The 23639-nt window shown below is 48.1% G+C and overlaps 1 protein-coding gene and 1 long non-coding RNA gene across 10 annotated transcripts in view; both read right to left on the reverse strand.

Moving 5' to 3' along the window:
• Positions 1–23639, reverse strand: part of CADM1 (cell adhesion molecule 1) — a 442451-nt gene that overhangs the window by 365338 nt on the left and 53474 nt on the right. The gene's annotated exons all lie outside the window — the stretch shown is intronic.
• Positions 800–23639, reverse strand: part of LOC123380341 — a 30138-nt gene continuing 7298 nt past the window's right edge. Inside the window, exon 2 of the long non-coding RNA XR_006585950.1 lies at positions 800–6950. This is a non-coding gene — a long non-coding RNA (uncharacterized LOC123380341). The remainder of the gene's footprint in view (positions 6951–23639) is intronic.

The following is a 23639-nucleotide window of genomic DNA, read 5'->3' on the forward strand; positions in this document are numbered from 1 at the left end:
ACCGAGAGATCATGACCTAAGCCAAAGTCAGACGCTCAACCGACTGAGCCACCCAGGCACTCCCCAGTGTTCTCTTTAATAGTGGGATCTAGAATGTGGGGAGGGTGGGGCAAGGGGTGGGTGGTGATATGAAGTTCAGCAGTTATGGTTTCCAGAATGCAGCTCTGACCTCTCTCTGAAATTTGGGATGAACATGCTTATCTGCGGTCACTTGGCACCTCTTCTTCCTCGCTCTTTATCCAAGATTACAGACTGTACTGCCCCAGTCCCACCTGTCCTGGAGGCAATTTGTTCAGACTTGAACTCGTCCACGGGCACCTGTTTACTATCCGTCTATCCATCTGAACTCTACTTGAGTTCACGCTGCCCTTCCCAAACAGGAGTTAGTCTCCTCAATGGAGAAGGTGGAAGTTAAAAAGAGTTGATAAGTGCTCTCTCTCTGTTGTCTCTTACTCTGGCGTCATCTGCCCAGAGTTGTCGCTCACCCTTCCCTTTTCTCTTGCACTGAGCATGCAGGGGGAGGATAATGGAGGAGTCTGGAGAAAAGCTCTTTTAATTTTCATTAGTCTCAATAACTCCCTTTAAAGAAAAACTCCTGACAGTATTCTTGCAGGAATGAGATACTGTGTTGCCCTTCTGTATTTGCCTGCTCCTTCATTTTACAAATAAGGAAACTGAGGTTTATGTTCGGCAAAGGGCATTGCATAAATCTGATCCCAAACTGGAATTGTACCATTCATGTGAGTCAACCTTGTGGTATCTGAGAAAAAAGAAAAAAAGAAGTCTTGCAAGAAACAGATCACTAGGGGAGGAAAAGGACCTCAGGAGAAATTTAATTGAGAACCTTCCTCATGGGGAGAGGACAATGGATTTCACTGAATGAGCCCCAGATTGTAGCAAGTTTTCCCTGGTTGCAGACGTCCCACCGGGATCATTCTGGTCTGTTCCGCTTGGGGGAACGGCAAAGCCCGTCCCCTTTGCCTTCAGCTTTGGGCCCCCACATAGGAAGGCAAGCAGCTGGTTCTTCTCCATATGTGGCCTCCCCAGCCTAACACCGCATTAACTGAAACCCTTCCTCGGGGGAGCCGACTGACATCTCTCTTTGATTGGCTATTGACAGTCATGCTGGGGCTTCTAAGAAGCTCCTTGTTAACCTTGAAAGATGACTATTTTAGCTTTTTTTTGGAGTCTCTGTCACCACCTGCAGACAGAAGCAGATGATTTAAGAGATGAGCAAGTAGGAATTTTGTGACCTTCAAGCAGAGATATCCCCAGAATCAGTGGACACAGTCTAATCGCTACCTGACTTGTCTGTCTTTATGTCCTGGCCCTATCCTCAGCTCATTGTGTTAGATAAGAGGTTTCACATTACCCTTTGAAGGGCTGGGATTACTGAGCAAACTCAGAGGCATCCACAACACTGGTCTCTGTAAACACTTTGCAAATGCTGTGTTAGTTGCAGACCGGGGTAGATGCCATTTTGGCATAGCAGGTGCCATCTTTTAGGGCAAAGGGTGGGAAGGGTCGATACAGCTAACATAAAAATCAAGTGAATTTAGTCTATTTAAATGTGCAGATAAATAAAGCAATTTCACTTGTGCATTTTCTAAACCAAGACCAAGAAACATAAAATACCCTGTAATAAATAAGAAAATATAAATTCTGGTTTTATTTTATAGCCAGGAGGGTTAGAAGAAGGCCAAGAGGAGAAAAGATGGGGTGGGGGGAGAAAGCCTGGAGACTTGTGCAGGATCGGGGGGAGAAGAAAAGGGGCTGGCCAAATATCCACTATCTCTGAGGGGGGCTGCCTCCCTGACCGTCTCTCTGAGATCTGAGATCAAATCCACTGCTGTTAATACCCGAAGGGGGTTCTTTACTCTTAAACGTTTTAAGAGTAGCACCAAGGACAGTCAGGTCAGGACTTACTGTGTAGAACGAGCAATATGGTCTATTTATAAACTGCTCTACCTGGTATACCAGTGGAACTGTGTTTCATTCCTGTGCCACGTGCCCTTAGACATTTTGTCCTGGTCCTCTCAGAGCCCTCTTCTCTGGTCCTGCTGGATCAGCACTGGCCACAGGTTCTTCTCCTTCGGCCTCTCCTGTCAGTGGAATCTGGACCCGTCCCTTCCTTGTAGCAAAGCTGATAAGCCAACCATGGAATTGTGGTTGGCCTCCAACTGTTCGCTCCAGAGTATACAGATGTCTCCCTGCATTCTCCTCCTTAAGCTATTTCTGCTTCTATTTCCTACCACGCATATTCATGCAAATGCAGGAATTTCAGGAGGTGCAATTCTCTTCCAACGTAAGCCTGTTCCACGAATGCCTTCTGCACCAAAACACGTCTGCAAAATGTCTGTGGAAGTCTCTCCCAGCTGTTGAAGAAGGGGTTTTACATCTTCCATGAGTTTAGGCAGGAAAAGAGCAAGTGTTGGGTGAAAAGCTGCTTGGAAGGCTAACCCCGTTCATTAGCAGCTCTTCCCTCTGTGGTCACATCCTGTGTCCAGCCATCACATGACCTTCAGCCACAGAAGCTGGGGCTGAAGGTTGTTTTATTTTTATTTTAAGGGTTGTTTTCTTTTAATTGGCTACTATTTCCTTCTCATTATGTGTAGCCTATGCTTTTATACCTTCCCCTGATCCCTGATCTTATTCACTGCCCTCCATTGTTCATTCTATCACCGGTACAATGTCTTCCATCGTGTGTCTTCCATCGTGACGATTTGACCCAGGGCTTTGGACTTTGGTTTCTTTTCTGCAGAAAGCCTCAGCTACATGCTATAGCCTGGATCACTGTGGCCTCTCCATCCAGCTCTCATCAATACTCTGAGGCCAAGATCATCCCAATACTTCCAAGTTCCAGGATTATAAGTAACACCCCCAGGACCACCCAACCCAGAGAGTTGGCTCTAACTGTATCCCTTCACTCCCTTCTTGGCATTTATGTCCCATTGGTAGCACAGCCAGTCTCTCTCCATGAACCACAAGTGCTTGGGGCTGGGTTAACACCATGAACCAAACCATCCTCTCTCCTTCTGTCCCTCCTTTTGCGAAAACCAACTGCCCAGCATTTACCAACATCGTTCCCAGCTTTGACTCCTTTGAGCTGCTGAGAGTGAAGGCTTCTCTACACAGTGGAGCTATGTATGCAGTCATGTTCATCTCAATCTCCATGAGGCTGGCGGGTCCCAGGGTGCGAGCCAGAGGAGAGATGTAATTACCAAAACTTAGAGGGGTTCCAGACAGAATGAAATCATGAGGATTCTGAGGTCTGGCTAAATAATCTGGTTCCCTTAGCCAGTGTAAAACAGTCCTGGATCAATGCTCCCCAACTTTAAGGTTTACACACCCCCTGGAGATCTTGTTAACACGCAGATTCTGATCGAGCAGGTTGGTGGAAACAAGCCTCTATGTGATGCCAATCCCACAGATCCTACCAGGCTGTGGACCATGCTTTGAGTAGTACGGGTCTGAAATTCCTCTCCCGCAGGGTTCTCAACTTGTTCCTGTGATTCCTCTTAGCTACCTGAGAACCACCATTTGTAAAATGAGAATACGGAGCTGCCTGATCGCTAGCCCCTCATGGTGCAAATATGTAGAGCTCTGTGTAATGTGCTATATCCCGCTCAGCTCAAATGTCACCTCTTCTCTCATATCCTCCTCAATTCTCTGGTGGAAGTTCACAGTCTGAGTTCCCTGCATGCTTCAATGCAATTCAGTTTAGAACAGTTCAATTCAGTATAATTCAGAAGCCTTCATGGAACATTTTTGATGTGTTAAGCAGCGAGTTTCCTTTTTTAAGAGTCAACACGTGAGGACACCATTAACAAAAGTAGGTTTGGTTAAGGAAATGGAAGGGTAAACTTGGAGAAGAGATAACCAAGTCCCCCCCACAAAAAACAAGTTCATTTTATTTTGTTCCAGAAACTTTCTTGATAACCAAATTTATATATAATATGTGCCATGTGCCGGTCATATGCAGAGGTGAAAGCACAGCACTACACGGCATCCTCTTGAACTAGACCATGTGTATTGGGAACTCAGCCCCAGCGTTCACCAGCTGTGTGATCTTGAACAAGTCACTTAACTTCTCTGTGCTTTGGTTTCCTAATCCTTAAGATGGGCATAATAACAGTATCCACTTCAGAGGGTTACTGTGTCTCTAAGAGAATTAAAATGAATTCATATTTGTAAAGCACTTAAAATATTATTGGTACATGACATTTTAAAGAAATTGTGGTCAACGAATACATGTTCTGGAGGTGTCACTCAAGAAAAGTCTGGGTAGAAGACGTACATTTGGGAGCTGTCAGTATGTAGGGGTTTTCAGGGCCTAGGAGCAAAAGATACTTTCCAGGGAGAGGGTAAACTGCAGCACGAGAGGCGAAGAGGGAAACATTGGATCTTTAGGGAGTATCGTTACTTAGGGGTGAACAGAGGAAGAGGGTGTGGTGAAAGAGACTGGGGAGTGGCCTCAGAAGTAAAGACGACCCAGGAGAAAGTCAGATCAGAAGCCCACAGCAGAGAATTTCAAGAAAGGTGTGGTGGTCAACAATGACCAATGCCATAGCAGTACCGAATAAGATAAGGGATAAATCCAAGCCATTTGTTCAGATGGCCAATCAAGCATGTTTCAGGCTACATATAATTCTTACTCACATCTGCCTTCACCCACTAAGCCGAGAGTCCTTAACGTAAGGGACTGAGTTTATTATGCAGCCTTGTATACCCAGGGGCTAGCACATGCCTCCAGCATAGGAGGGCTTGCTCAATGCTGTTGAAATATTGTTTTTCTTGCTCGACTGTCTAATGACTCCTGTTCCTTGGTGGGCCACATCACCCTGCTTGTCTACTGAATAATGGGACAATAAACAAAGGCCAGAGGGGTGCCTGGCTGGCTCAGTCAGAGGACCAGATGGCTCTTGATCTCGGGGGTGTGAGTTTGAGCCCCACGTTGGGTGTAGAGATTACTTAAATAAATAAACATTAAAAACACCACCAACAACAAAAACAAAGGCAAGAGGATCTCCACCCCTCTCCTGCCCTTTCCTCTTGGAAGGCCCTAAGGGAAGGGTGAGGCCAGTCTTTCTGAGTTCTGGGCATCCTTTTCACAGGAACTTGGGTCGCTGTAGAAGTTAAGATGAGGTCATAGTAGGTCTGCGGTCTGGGAGAGCTGGCCGGTGAAAACCTCAGGCAAGATCATCTTCTCGGTGTGCATAGCATCGCCAGGCTGTGAGGACAGCTCTTGCTCTTAGCCCGATATGCCCTAGCAAGGTCCTACAGCTTGTGTGCTGTCTTGTGGTCTGTCTGCCTCCAACACTCTCTGGTGATAGCCATCTTTGCTCCTGGGAGACCACACGTTGATGCTGCTGAGGGAGAAATTCCTCTATCGGGTGGCAGGTTGGGCTAGTTGACTTTCTAGGCACCTTCCATCTTCAAGACTCTGGGAGCCCAGGCGACCATAGAAGGTGATCGGGAGAACAGAGCCCAAGAACTTCTCCGGGTGGAGGCAGATGATGGCAGAGCAGGGAGTCCTTGGTAGACGGGACTATGCTGGATGTTTAGGCTTCCACCGGGTTATAGGATTGACACTGGCAAGGCGGAGGATGGTGAGCCCAAGGAAGGAGGGGGGAAGTGTGTGGGTTGTAGGACTGCAGAGCCCCCTGCTGAGAAACTGAAGTCCCTTAGGCTCCCAGGTAAGAGGGAGGAAGTAAAGGGGGGGGGGGCGGAGGGGGAAGATCTGACTCATGCTAGTGTTGACAAATAGGCTGGATTCCTTTAACTCCGCTGGACTTTGCCCTTTCAGGATGTACAGCCAGCGTCAGCACACTGCTAATGGGGCTTTGAGAGTCTCCTTTTGATGAGCGCGTCCCAGAAAGCAGGTATTAGCCATTTCTGCTGGGGAGGCAATGAAGGCATTTGCAGCTGAAATCGGCTTTCCTGGATGCCCTAATAAAGCAGAGACTTTCAAAGCCCCATTAGCAGTGTGCTGACTGCAGCTTTACATCTGTACTAGCCCAGTTCAGGAGGGGAGCTTTGGACACTCATATCCCAAACCCTAATGAATGAACTGCCTTCAGACCAAAGGCAAGCTCCTTTTCCATCAATAGGCTGTGAGCTACTTAGAGTAGAGAAGTTTCTCACTATCTCGGGGGCCCAGTATGGTGCCCGGCACAAAACAGACTCTCAATAAACCCTTAGGAATTGCTAAACGTCTTTTGTGTGTGTGTTGGGGGGGGGGGGGTCTTCTGCTAAAGGGACTTGGAGCGTCACATTGTGGACAGCTTCAGGCATGGCATTGGCCCTCGGTGAACTCTCAGTATGTTTATGAGCTGGATGAATGACAGGTGGGGGAAGGGGGAAGAGAAGAGACAGTGTGAAAGATAAGGAAAAGTGGCTCTTTCCCATGTCCTCCACCTGCCAGTTCGGAAACTCTATTTCTCTCTCAGCCAGGAGTCACCGAACTTCTCTGTAAGTAGCAGATCCCACAGCCTCCGTGTCACCCTGGAGGGAAGCCAGAGGACCGTTCTCTCGTTAAGCCTCAAAGGTGGGAAGTGGCACGGGGACAGGAGGTGGCCCTCGTTGCCAGGCTCTTTTGCAGGTTGTGTGTGCCAAGGCACTAACATTGACAGGGTGATCTTGCTTCTGGGTGAGGTCGCTGAGCCTCTCAGAAGTTCCGTGCCTTGTCCAGATTCACACAGACGTGAACGACGGAGCCAGAATTCAAATCCAAAATCAGGCTGCCTGCTAAGCTCGTTGTCCGTCAACATCTTCCTCCTCCACAGTCCAAAGTCAGTTCCTGGGGAATCGGTGGGTGGCCCCAGGCAGCTTCCCTGTTAGCCACCAGCTTCTACCCGACCAGACAGTGTTTCTCTGGATGGGTCTGCCCACCACACCTCTCATCTCTTTCTGAATGCACGTGGTTTCAGGCGAGACCTTCCAACATGGCCCTGGAAAGGGAAATAAATAATACATACATAGGTGGAATGACAGAGGTAAATAGACAAATATCTCATTGGCCAGAGCCGCCTGCCCTTGTATGTTTATCCCGGGTGTTTGTTTGACTCCTCCCGCGCCGGGTCTTAGGAAGGTCTTCTGTGAGCCGCTGGCGTGTGACTGGGGCTCTTTGCCCTGTCGTTCTGCCATTTGAATATTTCCAGTCAGGATTTAGTCACTGCACATCTTTGAGAGTCCTCTAATCAGAGAAATTAACTCTCATCAGACACAGGAATTAATCTTTGTTAGTGTTGTTGTCAGTCTAACTTCGCCTTCCTTGGTGCAGACGCGGAGGGCATGCCTTAGGAGGGAGTGGCCACCATGCCTGCCGAAGGCCTCAGAGGGGGCCCATAGGGCTTCACCTCAGGAATGGAAGCTGACCTCTCGCTCCACCCGAGTTGAGAGGTACGTGGGACCCCTGATAGTTTCTGCGCTGGTGTTCCGCACGGGGCAGTGCCGGGTGCAGGCTTTGAAAGCCACTGAGTGACTAGCATGTATGAATGATGTCACGGCGGGCAGGGAAAGGCAGTCCTTTGGGAAGGATGCCAGATCAAAATGGCGACTTAGATGTTGGCACATGATGGAGGGCAAGGAGTTCTTTAACAGTCACTAGTTTGTTAAAAATACACATGTGTGTATATCTTCAACAACCTTCAATGGGTATGTGTGTGATGGGGTGAGGTGGGGGAGCAAAGGGTGTGGGGACAGACACCCAACAGCATTTGTGAAAAGTTTGGAGCCCACATCAGGGCTCACAGAATTTTACCAACTTCAGGCCTAGAAAACGTATAAATATCAAAGAATATCAGATTGCTGCAGAGTAAATAAACATGATGTTAACACCATCTTCCGTAATATATATTTCATGTCCTCTCATTTGCTCATGAAAAATATATTACGGAGAATTGTCTGTTAACATCACACTTACTCACACGGCAACACTTGGTTTTGTTAATGTCAAGCTATCCGTATACTCGTCGCTCGTCATCATTTGTCGTCATGTACATTCTACAGCAGGCTTTTTTCTTAAGCGACACCATCCTCTTGAGCATGTACTTCTTTTTTTGTGGTTAGAAAGCCTGAAGGTCTTTGTTCCTGAGTGTGTCTGAGTGCTAGCCCGGGAATCAGGAGAGATGCCTTCCCTCTTGCTTCGTCATAGTGTGCTCTGTGCCCTTGGAAAAGTCACTTCCCTCTGCAACCCCATCTGTAAACCGTGGTTCTTAGACAAGATCTTTCATGAGCCTTTGAGAAGCTTGTGAGAAAGTCGAGCAGGGGAATGGCCTTAGCTCTCTGTGGTGGAGAAGAAAGGGGATCGGCGTTTTTTTGTTGGGGTTTGTTTTGTTTTTAACAATTTGGGGCACAGTGGCCCGAATTTATGCCACTTCCAAGGCCACATGTCAGAGCCACAGGAGTATCCCACCTGGATAGGGCTCTCTGTTTCACACTCTCCATTTCTTGGATGATTGCTTTCTCTGCTACTGGGATTTAAAAAAAAAAAAAAAAAAAAACCTTCAAGACAAGTCACTTTCTCATTGGCCTGTGACATGCTACATGAACCATCTATATTACGGATGCAACCACGGATGCCGCCAACGTTGATTCATACCTTGGTGACCTCATGGATCACTGACAGCCAGGCCACCTGGCAGGCTGCCTGGAAGTCACCGGGGCCTGTCGGAAGCCCCAGCCGCACCTCCATTTTGCAGGTGCCCACAGGCCTGGCGGCTACCCTTGGGCTTCCAGCCTACTATTGTCAGCCTAAGGAACAATCGCATCCTTAAATCAAAAGTCAGGAATTCTAGGAGGAGCGGTGTGGCTCACAGAACTGAGTGGTCACTTGCAGAAGCACAATGAGATAACAAAGTCTCTTTCAGACACCTTTTCATACTCCAAAGCCCTAGGTAGCCGAGAAACAATGCACTCGGCCCGCCTGAGTTCTCGCTATCTTGTTGACAGAAGCATTCACTGCGAGGCTTCCTGGGCATCCTATTATGGGGGAAAGGAGGGCTCTGACCACTTCTGCATAGTGTAGATTAATCTGCGGGCTGCATGACACCTTCACTTCGTGGTCTTTGTCTCCTCTGGTGTCACGAGGGAGGGTGAGTTGTTCTCGCTGGTTTTGGACACTTGCTTTTTAATCTTTTTTGCTGCCTTTGATTTTTACTTTTGGCTCCAGGGAGGACGGGTTGTCATGGATAGAGCCTTGTGCCTTGTTTAGCATGCTGTGTGATGGAGGAGTGTAACTCTGAACGCTTACCAGTGGGTTCACGGCCAAGGTTATCACATCTCCCTTCTTGGCCTTCATGCTCAAATGATCTCATCCGATCAAACAAGGAACAGAACTGCAAAACACTCCCCCCCTCCCCAAAACATAACCTCCTCCACTACCACCACATTCCTAACCTCCCCTTGCCCAAGTAGAGTTGCAGGAGACTGGAGACGGATTAAAGGAAAAGGTTGAGTAATAGAGGTCAATGTCATTTTCTGAGAACACTGGTCTTTAGACATCACTTAGCATTAGAAAAACTCACTATTTCTCAAACTTGCAAATTAACCCCCCTATTTAGAGCTTGGGTCTTAAAAAAAAATCTTTTTTTTTTGAATGTTTATTTATTGTTGAGAGAGAGAGAGAGAGTGGGGGCGGGGCAGAGAGAGAGGGAGACACGGAATCTGAAGAAGGCTCCAGGCTCTGAGCTGTCAGCACAGAGCCCGACACGGAGCTCGAACTCACAAAGATCATGACCTGAGCTGAAGTCGGATGCTTAACTGACTGAGCCACACAGGTGCCCCTAGAGCCTGGGGCTTAAAATAATGCTACACACTTAAAATATACTAGTAATGGAACTAAATTTAAAATACAATTTCTCTCCTTTCCTATGTTCTGTGAGAGTCAGTGAGCAATGCTATAGAGAAAAAATAGTGGTTTTGAAATTGGATTGGAATTTGTCTGCATTCCCACCATCTCTATATCCCCATGTGCCCCATTTACAAGTGGTAAAGTGGGGGTGATAATACCTTCTGTGTTCTTGTTGTGAGGTTTCCAGGGTGTAAAGAGTGCGGCACACAGTAGGTGTTCAGTAAACACGAGGGCTACTTATATGGGATAAATAGTTTCAGAGCAATGTAGCTAACCCTCTCTGTCCAGATGTGCCAAGGATCGACAACCGAGGTGAGTGACACATTTGATCTGGGAGTGGCAAGGAGGGCAGATTCTCCTCCCTGGGGCTCCCTGTGATTTGTCAGGGGGATGCCTGACTGCCTTGCTGTAGGTAAAGAAATCAGCCTTTCTATATTTTTCTAGGTAGAGGGGGATAGTGGTGGCTTGGGTCCTGCCGTGTGAGATTTATCTGGCTTGAAAAAAGACCACTGGCCACCATCCCTTATCAAAACCCCTTGGGGCCAGATACATTTCCAAATTCAGAATTTTTTAGGTTTTTAGAAAAGCAATAGGGTACAGTGACAATATGTTATGTAACACCCCCAGCAGAGTCCGGGGCAGTCACTGGTAAGGAAAAACCATTCAGATTTGTGCAGCAAATACTCATCCTAAGTGGGATAAATGAGGTCTACAAAGAAACCCAGGGCAGTCCGGGTCAGGTTTTACTGCCAAGCGAGTTATGAAAAATCTTTCAGTAGTCAGAGCTTTTTGGATTTCAAAACTGCAGATTGCTGATTTATAATAATACTAGAGGAGACGATAAGTAATAACAACAGTTGCATTTAATAAGTGTTTTTCTTGTGCCAGGGACTCCAAGTGCCTTATGCATATTTTCTTATTTTGTTCTCTAATGACAGTCCTGCGCAGTTGGTTTCATTATCTTCCTTTTAGCGATGAGGAGAGTAAGGCTCAGAGATACTAAGAAGCTTGCCCCAGGTCACACAGCCCGGAAATGACAACTCTAGAATCTGAACCTAAGACCAGCAGATTGCAGAGCCCACGTGAATGAATGTTTTCCTTGCATGGTAGAGGTGGCCTTACCCTGGAGTCCGGAGAATTTGTCTTACAGATGATGGAGTATTTGCAAGGGTATTTGAGCCAGGCTGGAAGTGTCTTAAGTCAGCTAGAGGCTGAGAAGGGAGGAGGGGTGAAGGGAGTGTGGATGGCACAGATGCGGCCATTTTAGAATTGGCAAGCAGGCTACGTGAATGCTCGCCCAGCCCAGACAGCCATTGACCTTGGTCGGGTTTCCTACACTTGAGGAAAAGCTTCCTTCAGCTTGGGGAGGCTTTACTTGGAACTCAGCTGTCCCGAAAGGGTAAGCGACCTGCCTCAGGCTCAGACCAGGCCTCGTCTCTGTGTGTGACCTCTATTGTGTGGGTAGAGTACTACAGTGGGGGGAAAAAAAAAGTCCTAATGAGCCTTAATGTGGGAGGAAATGGCCATCCTAAAAATAACGCCAGGCCCTGTGGAGTAATGACATCATTAGCCAACTCCAGCCTTGAGGGATTCTAAGCACTTTTGACTAGACATTTTACTTTAGCGCGAGATGTATCAAGTAGATCTGTTATGCTTGTCAGCCCAAGCAAGGGTTGCAAGGCAAGAACTAAGTGAAAGGCGCCCGTGAAGGGCCGTGACACTTCCTTTAATCACATTTTACATAATTGGAATAGTTGCTATTTCAGAATCTTTGGCTGGGCAGTCTTCACGACCACAACAAAACAGACCTGAGAAGAGAAGAAATTCTACGGTCTGGAGAGGACCTGACATTTCCACTTAATTCTGAGTCTCGGGGAGGAGAAGGGGCCCTGGGAACCTGACCGACCGAAAGCTGTGGAGAAAGACAGAAGGAGATGTGATGGAGAATTCCTCCCCCCCAGGACTGACTTTCTCTTTTCAGCTGACGAGTGAGCAGGCTTTCTCCTCCCCCTGGTCCTTGGCCTCACGGGACGGTGCATGAAATAGCCCTCCCTCCACGTAGCCTCCTCTACTAGACTGTGAACCCCGTCAGGTCAGATTGGGCCCATCCAGACCTTCACTCCCAGCGCTCGGCAAGGCACGTGGCAGAGAGTATAACTCTTAGTAAAAATTTGTTCAATTAGATCAAACGACTGCGAATTCATTTAATAAATGGTGGGGGATTATTTTGCATATCTCTGTTTGTTCACTTGTAACAGGCTGTCATTCATATATGCCAACCCCCAGAAGAGAAGAGAAGGCCAGCCCCGCTCCCAGAAGGCATAGCTGTGAAGTGCGCTTTGGGCTCGGAGCATCCTAGGCTCCTGTCCTGTAAGTAACAACGAAGAACCTTCGTGTCTCCCATCTTCACGGAACAGATGACATTAAACCTGACCGTGTTTCCAAGGCAAATCAGTCCACTGTCAAAACCCAGACCTGAGGGTTCCCCCCTTTCGCATTTCACCAGTCCTGCGGTGAGCACGGCCATGGGCTCGCCGTGGGCTCACCTCCCCGGGGGGTGCAGGAAAGGTGAAGTATGACCACTCTCTGCGTCTGGCCACGTACTTGTTTCTCCCCAGAACAAAATGTCTGTTTCCGCTGCTTCCCTCTCTCCTCCCTCCCTCCTGTGTCCTCCTTTCCCACTTGCAGTCCTGCTCGGCTTTCCCTCTCTTTGCTCTGGCCCCCTGGGGCCTGTCATAATTAGAAAAGGAGGAAGGAGGGGAGCCATCGGAGCCCATCAGGGCTTTTGAGGGAGCTGGGACTGCGTGCTGGGGACCTGGGGCTGTAGAGGTTTCATTGTCTTTCTTCTTTTCTACCCACGGTACCTGTCAACACAGGAGGGCCCTGCGGAAGGTCAAGGAGGGTGCAGTGCCAGAAATCCATGGCTCCGCGTGGAGATACGCATGTGGAAAAGCGTGTGTGAGTGTGTGCAGAAAGATGTGTACGACTGTGGTGTGGATTTACGGCGTGTTGTGCCTCTCCTTCAGATGGGGGAGCCATGCAGCAAGGGGGTTTGTGTTGTTGGAAACCACAATCCGCGTCAACTTGGGGAGTCCACAGTCTCTAGCGACTCTCTTTGTACTCTCCCGTTTCCCGTCCTCACCTTGCCCCTCCCCAGGTCCTCTGTTCTACCTTCATAATGAAAGGAATGGGGCACTTGCAGTAAGTGGGAAGAGCCGTCCCAGGGCTTTTCTGCCTGTCCCCCAACACCAGGTCTTGGCATGAGCCGAGTGTGCTCCTGCTCTGTGTGGTCACACACAGGACACGGATGCAGGGCTCCCAGCTCCTGCTGGGCCACAGCCTCGCTCCTGTGCTGGCATTTTCCTGGGCGATGCTGAAGGGATCATCAATCTGTCTCCTTGCTGCTTTTCTGCCCAGCCCAGGGGACGACTCTGGCCTATAAATCAGCTCAGGACTCAGTGGGAGAATCAAGGAAGGGATAGGGTAAGGAGGAAAAAAGCTACTTAGAAAGGAGATAGACCTGATGCGAGGCCTGCAAAGTCAGGGCAGGAAGCGGGGCTGATCTTTTGAGGAAATAACACGAAGAGAAAAAAGTGCACCAACGTGGCAGGGCCAGATCTGGGACAAAGGAGATCTAGAATCTGGTCTTCAAGATGTTATTCTAAGCTTCTCGCTTCAGCTAATCTCTCTGGGCTACAACGAGGCCATCTGTTAAGGTGGGATCTCACCATGCCCTCACTCAGCATTGTGCATTCCTGGGAACTAGAGCATGTGCGGAGAAACAAAACAAATTCGTACGTGCAAATTATTCAAACCTTACGTATTTGCTCATGCAAGTTAATTAATAAAAAGTACCCATGGTGAAGATTTCTAAACAGCGCTGTAAGTACAGGGAGGCAGGAGGGCCAGTGGGAAGAGCATGGGCCTGGAAGCCAGCCTGTTTCTGATTGTCTGAGTCTCTGGATACCAATCCACTAACCCTTGGCCAACAGCTCTGTTCTCTCTTCAAGATCAGTTTGAACTCCAAACTTGCGTGACGAAGCTATGTATCACCACTGTGATATGTAACACCCACATTTTTCTCGTGACTCTTCCACATCCTGGCAATGGTTGGCGGGCACCATGGCTTGGAGGAAAAAGGTGGGGTCCATCCCTTTGGATGTCAGCTCTAGCCCAATGCTCTCCAGGCATGTGCTTGACCATCCCTTCTGGGGAAAAGTCTGCCTCGGGGGCTTTTATATTTGGAGAGGCAGTTTGGTAGCTTGAATAGCTCAGGCTCTGGAAACAGAGAGACTTGCTTTTAAAAGCTTCCTCTCCCATGTGGCCCCCAGGGGAGATCTTTAGCCGATCTGAGGCCCTGTTACCACATCTGGATCACAATACCCGCCTTGTTCATTCTTTGTGAGCTTTAACATAGTGTATAGAGAGCACGGAGCATAGTTCCTGGAGCACAGAGGCACTCAATGAATGGTAATTATTCCTATGATTGGACCATTGAAGCCGAAGCCTGGGAAGGAGAGAAGAACGGGAATGAATCTATCCTTCAGGCTGATGTCTCCCAGACCAGGGAAAGCGTGTGTGCACACGTGTGTGTGTGTGCACACGTCTGGCTCTGTGCATATGTATGTGTGAGAGCAAGTGTACAGGTGTGTGTAAGAATGTGGGAGGATATGTGCACATGTGTGTACGTGCACACGCACAGGTGAATGTGCACACATATGTGGCTGTGTGTGCGCGTGTGGATGCGGATGTGTGTGTTGGGGTTACATACTTAGCAGTTCTCCAAGTGGACTTTGCCTTTGTACATGCTCCTCTCTCCTCCTGGAATGTCCTTGTCTCCTCCCACACCTCCTGAAGGCCTACTAATTTATCGAGATGCCACTCTGATCATCACCTCCTTGTAGCCATCCCTGAGCTTTCTGGGAAGACTTGGTCATTCTGTCCTGGCTTGCTTCTGCCTTTACCTGGGGAAGCAGCAGCAGGTGGAGGGGTTACCGAATGGGCTCTAGGCTCACATACCACAGATGTGAATTTCAGCTCTTCAACTTGTAGCTAAGTGATCTCAGATGAGTTACCTGACCTTGACCTTTGGAAGCCCCAGCTTCCTTATCTGTAACCTGGAAATAATAGTAGTATCTTCCTCATAGGCCTGATAGGAGGATTAAACAATATAATGCATTTAGAGCGTTTCGCACCAATATAACGGTACGGAACAAGCACTCGGTCCACATCAGGTATCATCATTACTCCTACTATTGTATTTGCTATGCGGTATTGTAATACTAGAATGTTTTATTTCCATACGCGTTTCCTCAAACCTTTGAACTCTGTGAGGGCAGGGACTCATCCTCTGGCACCTACCAGTAACCTGATACCCAGTAACAACCTAGTAAATGTAAAGAAAACTATTACTTCTCTCCTTCCTTCCTTATTCCTTATGTGTCCCATCCAGGCTTCTCTGGACTCCCACTCGTGTTACCATCAGAAGGCAGGCTTGGGGGCTAGAGTGTAGCCTCATCCCCAAACAAAAGACATTCTCAATCAACACACAAAGGTCCATGCTGTGTCTATACTTAGCAGGCATTCTGCTCGCACATGTATTACATCACCAAGGCTATTTTTTCCGGCTGTTGTCTTCAACAGGGCTCAATTGAAACGCTAGAAAGCCCCTTCTGGCCCATCAGGGAGCTCGAGGCCGAAACCCTGGTAGGACAACACCCTACTGTTGCCGCTCCATAGAAAGCCCCCTCAGCCACCCTGGTCTACTCATCCCTCAAACATGCAACACCAAACCAAATTGCACCCAGTCACAGACAAGTGACCCCCAGATGCCACAGTGCGAAATGCATACAAATGAGGCATTGTATAGAATGCAGGCTGGCAGTCTCCCTAACTTGTTATCCGGCCTTAGTTTTCTCCCATCCCTCCATCTTTCAAAGGGATCTTCAGGGAAACACGAGCCTTCTCAGTTTCTAAGGTGGTCTTCACGGAGGCAGGACCCTGCATCCAAGAGACGGGAACTAAATCATGCTCTCCTAGGTCCAAGATTGTGCTTGGATGACCCCCAGGGTACCCAGAAGCTGGCGAATCAGAGCATTTCCTGTGCTTCTACTACTTGTCCACAGGCCAACACTTCTGCTCCGAGGCGCTGCTCTGGAATTTTTTCTCAATCTGTCATTTTCTGGGCTGCCTGTCTGGCACGACCTTTAAATCCCTTGCAGTTGGGACTACTGCCTTAAAAATTCAACAAGGATGGAATCTCTAGGATGGAATCTTATTTGCCTTCTTTCCTGCGTCTGGTTCCACCCCTCCACATTCCTCTGCTCAATGCAAGAACCTTGCTCCCTATAGATGTGCATGCTATATCCCTTCCCTTTGGCCTCACTCGATCTCTGGTCTCTAGAATCCCTCAGACATTCATCTGCTTTGGCCTGGTTTTGTGTGAACAGACATATATATGCACACTAGACTCTTTGGGTCCACCCCAAGGTCCCAGCCAGCAAGGACCAGCCAGCTGTTCTCAGAGCACCGGCAACTCCCTGAAGCAGTATAAAAGCTGAGTGGCTACGAGCTCCACCATTCCCTTATAGGATAGGTTATGGTGCCTTTCCTGGGCAGGAGGTCTGGCCGAGTATGCATGTGTGCGCACACACACGAGCAGGAAAGAAAGAGAGGGTGATTCAGTTCTTGACGCATTGGAAGTGAGGTGCTTAGAGAATATTCACAGACAGGTTTCTAGTAGACACCTGAAGTAAGAAGGGAGAATTCAAGGGAGAAGTCTGGACTGCAGACTCAGACCTGGAATCAGCAAGACACGTGAGATCACTGCATCCACGTGTCTGCGGGGAAGATCACGAAGGATGAGAGTGGATGGGAGCTGAGGCCCGAGGTCTGAAGGTGCCTGGTGTTCATGGGCTAGGCAGCAGGAAAGGAGGTGCCGTGGGATTTGAGAAGTAGCTGGGAACACAGAAATAGAATTTGAGAAGAGGGCCTTCCCCAAAGCCAAGAGGGAAGAGAATTCTAAGAAAGAGGAATGGTCAGTAAGGTATGGCTGAAAGGTGACTATGGGGTTTAGTCATGGGACGGCCCTGGCGATTCTTGAAAGAGCGGTTTCAGGGATCGTGGGGCAAAAGCCAACTGAAGTGGGCTGTGGAGTGAATGAGGGGTAAGAAGTGAGGATGCTTTGGAAAAGCTGACCCAGAAGGCAGGAGGTGCGACCATGGTAGCCAAAGAGGAACGCAGACTTGCAGGGCGGGCCGGCTTGATTTTCTTTTTAACGGAAGAGGCTTGAGTAGTTTTGACTCCTGAGGGGAGTGGACCGAGGCAGTCAAATATAATGCTAAAGGTAATGGTTAGAGAGGGGGAAAGGGATGGAGAGAAATTCCTGATGAGGCAGCAGGACACAGACTGCTGAGCACAGGTGGGGAGATAATCCTTCGACAGGAGAGGGACCCTCTGTGCCTTTGGATTGGATCTAGCAACCAACTATTAGACAAGGAGCATGGCCAGGAGGACGTCAGGTGGTGCACCGGTGGCCTACAATCGAACATTTGGCAGAGATAATCCACACAGACAAATTAGAGTTGCCTGAACTTGAAATCTCTAAAATAATGAAACTCTCCAAGTGGCATTTCGCGGGCTCTGACCCACATTGGCAGTGACCCTGAAATGGGGCAGGAGGGAGGGCAGGTGACCCTGAAATGCTACCGCATGGCACCTGCCTCGTGCTAATGGAAGATGTAAATCTTTCCAGGACGAGAGGCCTACCCTGGGAGGCACTGCTCTCCCAAAGGGAGTGCCGGGCAGGGGCTTCCCTCTGGGGACGGATGGCGAGGTTCCTCCGATGGGGCCTCTCCTTGCCTGCTGCCATTTTTCTTCATTATTTCTGCTATGTCACCCGTCATGTTGTCAGTTTCCTTTCAGAACGGCGATAAATGGCGCCTCTCATGTGGTGTCCTTAGGGGACACCTGTTATTTATTTCGATGATGGGCAAGATGCCACAGCTAATTAAGAAAAATTGTGGGCTGCCCACAGCCAACCCGTAGTTCCTTGTCAGCTCAGCCCCACAGTCCTTCACCCCACATTGGGGCCATTTCCCCACCAAGAGCTTGCAGGGGACAAAGACAAGGAATAATGACATCACTCCCTGCCACTACCCCTAGAAAGAGTTCCGTACCTGTCTTCCTGCTGAGGTCCAGGAGGAGTCATAGGCCTATGCTGGCCCCTCTGCAAAGCCTCAGGCCTCCAGGGGGCTCCATCCAGTCCTTCCCTGCTGTCCACCCTGAGAAACCTAGAGACTCCACCAGCAACGTTTTCTCCCTCATGACTTGGCAGGGAAGGAAAGGGCACTTTCTGTGGCCAGGGCCTCCTGGCCACAATGACCCACATAACTGAAATGACACCTTGTGTGTGCCTGGATTACCTGAGTCACCCTCATCTGTTTCTCAGAACGTAAGACATTGCTGCCCCACCCACGTGAGTCTCATTTCTTCTGAATTCTCCAGATTTCTGGGCCCTGCTGAAAGAGGCAGGTGTATGGGCGGGGAAGATCTCACTCAAGAGTGGCAGCTCTTGCCCTCTGGGGCCAGAAAGGCAAGAAAGGGGCTCAGGTTGAAGTGGGAAGGTTATGTGAGGGTTGAGAGGTATCAGAAGGGGGTGTGGAGGGATGTGGATGGAACTTTCTGTGAAGACTTTAAAGGGGGGTGGCACACATCCTGGGGGGTTTGAGTGGAGGCTCACTCGCCGACCAGGGAATTGCCTGGATACTTCCTGTGCTCTCCGGCCCCTGTGTATTTCGGAATTCTTGGCAGAAATTTTCATTTCACTTATGGTGCTCGAGTCACCTCTGTGACTTGTGGGCCCTCTATGGTCTTGACGAAAGAGACCAAGTGTCGCTGGGACTTAAGAGCAAGGCAGGGGTGACAGGTAGGACTGTTGTTGGAAAAGGCTGGCTGGAGGTTGGGTCCAAGTCCAGAGCGAAGGCGCCGGGCGCTGTCTGTGCCCCAAACGGGAGCCAGAAGAAACCTGAGCCTCAGGCCTGGACCCGCAATATCAAGCTCATTGTGCCTTCTCCGTCCACGGGGTTTGCTGGGCTTCCAGCCTTCCTGCTGGTCAGGCTATCAGAACACTGCCCGAGAAGAAATTACATTGTATTCCGAGACTCTGATAACTTCGAGCAGGCTGTTTTCTTCACACTGGGACCCAGTACAGCCCCCCACCCTCTTCCATCTCTTCTTGGATTTCGGGTTGTGCTTGCTTTAGCGCAGAGCCCTGGAGACAAAGGCCCCTCCTGTGTGTGACTCCCTCCTCCTGCTCACCCTCTGTGGCCGCTCCCTGCCCCCGCCCAGCCCTGACATGCTCCAAAGGGACAAGACCAGCGGCCCACAGAGATGTGATCCGGGGCTGGCATTGCAAGGACCGGACCGCTTCAGGAATTGCAAATGTGTTCAATTAGAACCAGCAGGGCTAATCTGAGCACAGGTTGCTACAATACAGAAGGAAACAACAATTTGCCGGGTTTCTCTGACTCCTCAGGTCCCGGAAAGAAAACAGTCACTTGGAGAAAGGGAACAAAGAAGAAAAGGGGAAGGAAGACACACACAGATGCGTGGGTTTGGACGCCGTTCTGCCCTGCCCAGGCCAGCAGCCGTTCGCTGGCTGTTTTCTGCACACACATGCCAACACCCAGTCTCAACTTCACCAAGACTCCTGGTCAGATGCAACTTGTAGAAACCACTGGGAACCGCTGAGAAGACCCTTACATTCTAGATCTAGACCTAATCCTAGAGAGGAGGGTTAACCCCTCCCAAGTCCAGACTAACAGTGGGTCAAGAGTCCCACAGGCAGTGAGGAATGCTGTTGTGGAATGAGCAAAGGGGCCCTTATCATTCCTGGAGGTGCAAGCCTTTTGAAACCTTCAGACGCGGTGTTTTGTATTTTTCATAGGCAACTGTGCCTCTGAGCACTGACCAGCTCCCGTAAGGTCAACTGTTAGGCTAACAGGTTTGGTATAAAAACAAAGGAAGGGGAATATGCTGAAGTCAGAACACAGCAACAGAAACCTCTTGGAAACTCTAGGAAGCTGAGACTCAGCCAGTGGGTTTGAGATTGTGACTATTATCAGGAAGAGTGAACTGCTGAACTAATGCGCAATGCTGGGGCTGGGCTGGGGGACAGCGGCAGGGACCTTGGTCAGCCCTGCCAAGCTCCCCTGGACGGCAGAGTCAGCCCCGTGTGTAACCACAGCGTGGCTGGTCTCCGCTGTTGTCTGAGGTCTCAGGAGTCCGGTTTGACAGCTTTTCTGAATCTCCATGATTCTGGAAAATGTTTCTCCGCGATCAGGATTCTGTACCTTCTCTCTGAAAGAATACTCTATTCTTGTCTCAATTCAGTTTATTTAGTGAGAACCGGGTCTTAACGTGTGTCTAAAAGTTCACCGGGCAGATGTTTGTTTTTTTTTTTTTCCTTGCATTCATCAGCAAGCACGTATGGGTGGTTCAGGCTGTCCAACTACTGTGCAGGTACCACATTTACAAAGATGAGATCCCTGACTTCAAGGAAGATACGGTTTAATGCGGGACACAGACATAAAAACAATTAACTATGATAGAAGGTTGAATGAAATAAGGCCGAAAGAGCAGCATCTGAAATGACTTGGGCCTGGAAATTCAGGTTGAGTCTCAGCTGAGGTCTGGCTACCTGGGAAGTGTGGCCATTGGCCTCTGTTTGTTCTGAATGAACTCAGTATCACTCAACATTCAATTCCTTCCTCTGAATATCTGCTTTGTTCCTCCTGCCAAGAATAACTTGATGTGGTCGTCTTTCAACCAAATGACGGTAATGATCATTTCTGAATGCTCAGTGCCTGACAAGTATCTTTAGGTCTTGTAAGAGTCACTGTATTAATAAGTGGAGGATCTGGATTTACACCCCAGGATGACTCTTTCTTTTTTTTCAATGTTTTTTTTATTGATTTTTGAGGGTAGGGGAGAGAACACGAGTCGGGGAGGGGAAGAGAGAGGGAGACAAAATCCCAAGCAGGCTCTGAGTGCTGTCAGCGCATAGCCCAACACGGGGCTCGAACTCACAAACTGAGATCACAACCTGAGCCGAAACCAAGAGGCAGACGTTCAACCAACTGAGCTACCCAGGTGGCCCCAGGATGTCTCACTCTTCGGTGCTCTTACTTTTGTATCCATTTTAGGCTTGAATTCAACTGCTCAAAAACCGTTTTGGAATAAGACGGGTATAAATAATTTTTTTTAAAAAATCTTCCTTGATTCTTTTAATAATCTTAAGAGTTAGATCATAATATTCACTTCTTGGGAAGTAGACAGACTTAACCTTGCTTGAAATCAAGATAGCAACACCAGACAATTCCATAGTGCTTTAAATTTTTCAAAGACCTTGCCTTGCATCTACATTATAGCATTTCTTCCAATTAACCACTTACATACACAGCCAGATGGCACCAACATTAGTTACCCTAAATATAGTATCTATTCAAGTAACATTGAATAATGGCTAACTCTAATTCATGACAGGCACTTTCCCGAGTGCTTACATATATTAATTTATGAGAACCTATAAGGAGTCACAACTGTGATGACCAATTCAAAGATGAGAAAACTAAGACACAGAGCGTTAAGTACCTTGCCATGAATCACAGAACCAGTATACGCAGAGCGGGGACTTGAACTCAGGTAGTGTGTCTTTTAGGTATTATGCTGTACTAAGGAGAACTCCTTCAGCAATTTCTTGAGCGAGGCTTCCAGCTATAAAGGGACAGCTTTCCATCCCAGTTCCCAGCTAGCTGAAGTTTGTCCAAAGCCTGTATGTTTGACTTATTTCTTAGGGGTTTTCAGGGGCAAGCTGTGTTTTAAGTCTTCAGTGGTGATCAGGAGGCTTTAGGCAAAAAAGCTGAGACATAAAGTTGTGTCAGAGCATGGCATTTGGGGGCAACAGTGCTCTGTAGGAATGGCTGCAGGTGCAAAGGCTAGAATAATGTAGATGAGTATGAAAGTGACTCGGAACCCCAGTGTGTGCAGGGCCCCCCACTCAACGTGAAGGAACGACCACGGAGCACGGCAAGGAGTGTGGGTCTGCCGTAGGGTTGAAAGAAGGGGACGGGCACCATTGTGGCGGTTCGCTCCTGGTCTGCACCAGAATCTGCAATTATTCATGTGTCGGTATGAGGGATGAAGTAGGAGAGAGAGCTGGCTGCTCTCAGGAAGCTTTTGCAATGGTTCAAATAAAAGACGAAGACATGAGGTTGTGGCCATTGCCAAGCTAAGACAGTGGCAAGGAGAACAGAGAAGATGGGACAGACCGGAGGGCTATTTGAGGACAAGTGGGCAAGACTTTGTAACTGGGTTTGAAGAGACAGAGAGAAAGAGAGGATGTGCTCATTCCTGAAGTTTCTGTCTTGGCTAACTTGGGAGATGGTGACACTATTAACTGAGAGAGGGATTACAGGGGTAACCGGTTTTTATGAGGGAGATAATCAGTTTGGTTCTGGAAATTTTGCTCTTGAAGTGCTCTGGGGAAATCTAGTTGTAACCACCCTATAGGTACTTAGAAATAGTGTTTCTTATAAATCAATAACAAAGAGGACATCTTTATAGAGTAAAATGTACAAAGACAACAAAAATGTAATTTTCCAAAAAATAAGATATGCAAGGAGACAATAAACAAATAGAAAAATAAAGAAACACTCTCGAAATGATGAGAAAAAAAAATAGGCGAGATTAAAAACAATGGTGTTTATCTATTCTTGGCAAGGGTTTGGGGAAACATACTCTCACCCTCTGCTGGTGGGAATATACGCTGGTACAATCTTATTTGAGGGTACCTTGATAATATCTTTGAACAGCCTTAAAGATATTTGTATGTTTTTCCCAGAACTTTAGCCACAAGGATGCTACATTGCTGTGTTCTTTATGGTAGTGAAAAATGTTGAAACAAGGCTAATGGAAGAGACTGGAAGAAAAGTTTGAAAAAATGTAATACAGTTGTACTGTGGAAGGCTGTACAGCCATTCAATAATGTAGAATTATAATGACTTTATTTTTATTTTTAATGCTTATTTATTTTTGAGAGATACAGAGTGTGAACAGGAGAGGGACAGAGAGAGAGGCAGACACAGAATCTGAAGCAGGCTCCAGGCTCTGAGCTATCAGCACAGAGCCCGAAACGGGACTTGAACTCATGAACTGAGAGATCATGACCTGAGCCTAAGTCGGAGGCTTAACTGACTGAGTCACTCAGGTGCCCCATTACAAACAAAAATTAAACAAAGAGAATTAGCAAGTCATTATGTAAAGTGTAATCAAAATTTTTGGAAAAAATACACTTTACACCCAAAGTGGAGTATTTTGCACAGAAAAAGTCAATGGAGATAGGTATATGTCAGAATATCAGTAGTGATTACCTCTGGAGTTTGAATTTCAGGGTTTTGCATGTTGTCTTCTTTTCCCATACCTGCATTTCCTAATCTTCTGCAGAAACCGCGTGTTCTTTGTGCAATTTCAAAAAGTAACTGAAGATCTGAAGTATTGGATGATGGAGATTATATTTACAAAATGAATGGATCTGAAGGTTAGGCAGAGGTGAGTAGTGAGGAAAAGAAATCAGGAGTCACCGGCTCGCTAGTGAGGGTGGATGAAATCAACCAGGAAGAGCAGGTAGATACACAAAGAGCTCTGGAAAATGACGACCTTTTTGGAGTCCGTGAAGGAGCCTGATACGGGGTGATGGAGAAACTATGGCAGCACCAGTCAGTAGTGT

Source organism: Felis catus, chromosome D1 (assembly GCF_018350175.1).
Source record: "Felis catus isolate Fca126 chromosome D1, F.catus_Fca126_mat1.0, whole genome shotgun sequence".
NCBI lineage: Eukaryota > Metazoa > Chordata > Mammalia > Carnivora > Felidae > Felis > Felis catus.